This window comes from Centroberyx affinis, unplaced genomic scaffold (assembly GCF_046629955.1).
Source record: "Centroberyx affinis isolate AG114_WGS23_722 - 3 ecotype Tasmania unplaced genomic scaffold, CSIRO-AGI_Caff_v1 ptg005258l_1, whole genome shotgun sequence".
Taxonomy (NCBI): Eukaryota; Metazoa; Chordata; class Actinopteri; order Beryciformes; family Berycidae; genus Centroberyx; species Centroberyx affinis.
Window position 1 is genome coordinate 113,856 of NW_027282619.1, and position 3,954 is coordinate 117,809.

The window sequence follows — 3,954 nt, forward strand, 5'->3', positions numbered from 1 at the left end:
CCCGTAGACATGGCACTATTTTCAGGTGTAGGAACCCATGTAATCTTATTTACCCAATTTGCACCAGTAGTCCTTCTCTTACTGTTGCTGGAGGACTCTGGAACTGCTAGTCGGCAGTTGAGAAAACTGAGACCATCTCAGCCCATGCTCTATCTCAATCCCTCCACTTTCTGGCTCTCACAGAGACCTGGATCATACCTGAAAATACTGCTACCCCAGCAGCCCTCTCTGCTGCTTATTCTTTCTCTCACACCCCCAGAGCCTCTGGCCGTGGGGGAGGCACCGGACTCCTCATTTCACCCAAGTGGACCTACACTGTCACTCCTCTTTCACACCTCTCAATATCCTCTTTTGAATTCCATGCTGTTTCTGTATCTCTACTTATCAAGCTCAACATTGTGGTAATCTACCGCCCCCCTGGTCAGCTTGGTGACTTCCTTGATGAGATGGATGTCCTCGTCTCCCTCTTTCCTGAGAATGTCACTCCACTCAATCAATCAGGTGTCCTCGTATAAATACTTAAGTGTCCACATAGACAACCTTCTTTGCTGGAAAATACACATTGATAACCTGTGCAATAGAATGCAGCAGAGACTTTAGTTTTTAAGGCGATTGAGGCTGTATGGAGTGAGCAGCCAGATCATGCTGATGTTCTACCGGGCAACCCTAGAGAGCATCGTTAGATATGGAATTACAGCATGGTTTGGCAACCTAACAGTGCAACTGAAAAGCAGGCTTGCCAGCATGCACAAAACGGCTATGAAAGTAATAGGGAAGAAAGAATATGAGCCCATACAGAGCCTGTACGAGCAGGCAGTCATGAAACAAGCAACAAAAATCATTGTGGACTCTCAGCATCCCCTCTTCTCTGAATACGAACCTCTGCCATCAGGAAGAAGACTCTGTGTGCCAAACTGCAAATCAAACCGCTTGAAGCTATCGTTTGTTCCAGCCTCCATCAAGCTGCTGAACTCTAATGCTAAATCTTAGTGCAATAGAGCAATGTGCAATAAACACACAAGCACTTTAGCACTTAGCACTTTTGCACTTTAATTCCTAGTTTATTTTTAAGCCGTTGTGTTGTCAATGTCAAATGTATAGTAAAATGTCTTTTTTTCATGTCTTTATGATGTTTTTTATGTGAAGCAACTGTGTCAAATGCTTCTCGTGTTTTGTGATGTTTTGTGATGTTTTTTTTTATGTGAAGCAACAGATTGTAGCACTGTGCCCAAGACAAATTTCCCCTCGGGGACAATAAAGTTTACTCTACTCTACTCTACTCTACTCTACACTCATTATTCTGGGTGACTTCAACATCTAGCCGGAGAAATTGCAATCTCTGGCCTTCCTTAACTTTTCCTCATCTTTTGACCTCTCCCTCTCTCAGTCTCCTCCAACTCACAAGGCAGGGAACCTGCTTGACCTGATCTTCACCAGATCCTGCTGCACCTCCAACCTTACTGTTACCCCTCTTCCTGTATCTGACCATCACTTTATAACCTTCTCCCTTCCCATCTCACCCCCCACTTCCCACTGAACATCCACTCACACTATCACCACCCGACGCAACCTAAAAACTCTCTCACCTACCTCGCTCTCTTCTGCTGTCCTTTCCTCGCGTCCCTCAGCCGAGCAGTTCTCTCTCCTGTCTACTGAGGAGGCCTCCACTACTCTTCTATCCTCTCTTTCCTCCTCGCTTGACTCTCTCTGCCCACTCACCACTAAACCAGCTTGATCCTCTCCACCCGCTCCTTGGCTGTCTGAATCTCAGTGAACTCATAGAACAGAGCTTCGGGCAGCTGAGAGGAAATGGAGAAAATCGCAGCGCCCTGACGATCTCCCTGCCTACCACCTTCTCCTCTCCAACTTCACCTCTGCTGTGTCAACAGCAAAGACTTCACTCTTCATTACTGAAATCCAGTCTTCTGCCTCCAACCCCAGTAAACTGTTTTCCACCTTCTCTTCCCTCCTCAACCCACCCTCCCCGCCCCCTCCCTCTTCCCTCTCAGCTGATAATTTTGTCACCTACTTTGCTAAGAAGGTGGAGGACATCAGCTGTTCCTTCCATCATCCAGCCACTAACAATACTATTCCTTACTCCAAACCTGCTTCTCTGCCCCTTGTCCCTGGGCTTGCTTCCTTCTCTACCCTCTCCACAGAAGATGTTGCCACCTGCCCCCTTGATCCTATCCCTTCCACTCTTCTCCAAACCATCTCCACCAACATCACTCCCTTACTCACTACCCTTATCAATTCCTCACTGTCGTCAGGCCTTGTTCCAGCTGCTCTAAAGACTGCCAGTCAAGCCTCTTCTTAAGAAACCCTCCCTTGACCCTGCTGCTATCCAGAACTACAGACCTGTTATGTATCTCTTCTCTCATTTCTATCCAAAACCCTGGAGCCAGCAGTTTCCAACCAACTTTCTCTCTGTCTCTCCCAGAATGGCCTCCTGGACCCTCTTCAATCCGGTTTCAAGGCTTCTCACTCTACCGAGACTGCACTCCTTGCTTTCACAGAGGCCCTGCACACTGCCAGGGCTTCATCCCTCTCCTCTGTCCTTGTCCTCCTTGACTTGTCTGCTGCTTGTGATACAGTTGACCACCAAATCCTTCTCTCCATCCTATCTGAACTGGGAATCACTGGATCTGCATACTCCTGGTTCGCATCCTGTCTGTCTAACCACTCTTAACAGGTCTCATGGAGGGGATCCCTGTCCAGACCCTGCACTCTTAACACCGGTGTCCCTCATTGCTCAGTCTTGGGACCATGCTATCCTCTCTCTCTACACTAAATCCCTCGGCCGTGTGATCTCCTCTCATGGCTTCACCTATGACTGTTATGCTAACGACACTCAAATCTACCCCGCCCCCCCCCCCCCCCCCAGATACACAAATTGATGGACACATCTCTGCATGTCTCAAAGACATCTGTGCTTGGATGTCTGTGCACCACCTAAAGCTCAATCTTGACAAGACGGAGCTACTCTTTCTCCCAGGGAAAGATTGCTCTCTCACAGACCTCTCCATCTCCATTGACAACACCACTGTGTTGCCCTCTCAGACTACCAAGAACCTTGGGGTGATCCTGGACAACCAGCTGTCCTGCTCTGCCTACATTGCAGCAACAACCCGCTCCTTTAGGTTCTCCCTCTACAACATCCGCAAAATTTGCCCGTTCCTTACGAGGGAAGCGGCACAACTCCTGGTCCAGGCTCTTGTCATCTCCCGCCTGGACTACTGCAACGTTCTTCTGGCTGGGCTACCTGCCTCTGCCATCAGACCTTTACAGCGCATTCGGAACACTGCAGCCCGTCTGGTGTTCAACCAACCAAAATTCTCTCACGTCACTCCCCTCTTCCGGTCGCTTCACTGGCTTCCCATCTCTGCACGCATCAAATTCAGGACACTGGTATTCGCCTACAGGGCAGTACATCAGACTGCCCCTCCCTATCTGCAAGCTATGGTCATGTTCCAAACCTTGCCTCGTTCCCTCCGCTCCTCCACCGTTGCAGGTCGCCTCGCCCCTACATCGTGGGCTCAGTAGTCACTCATCCGGGTCACGACTCTTCTCATCCCTGGCGCCACAATGGTGGAACGAGCTCCCCCCCTCTGTCAGAATGGTCGAATCACTGCCCATCTTTCGGTGGAGACTAAAAACACATCTCTTCAGGTTACACATGGACCCTTCTTAAACTTTAAAAAAAAAAATCAACAAATGCTACTTATTCCTATTAAAAGTCTTAGCTGATGAAGACTGTGATGCACAGTTGGTTTCACTACTGTTGACAAAATGTACCATTGTAAGTCGCTTTGGACAAAAGCGTCTGCTAAATGACGTAATGTCATGTAATGTAATGTAATGCTACCAAAGAGATATATCTCCTTTCTTCTCTAGTCATGCTGTCCCAGGAGAAATGTAATGTGTACTTTCTCCTATAACCAGAAGAGGGTAGCA

The 3,954-nt window shown here is 48.4% G+C and overlaps 1 pseudogene; it reads left to right on the forward strand.

Moving 5' to 3' along the window:
• Positions 1-759: 759 nt before the first annotated feature.
• LOC139667036 (uncharacterized) lies at positions 760-3,691 on the forward strand (annotated as a pseudogene).
• Positions 3,692-3,954: the final 263 nt, after the last annotated feature.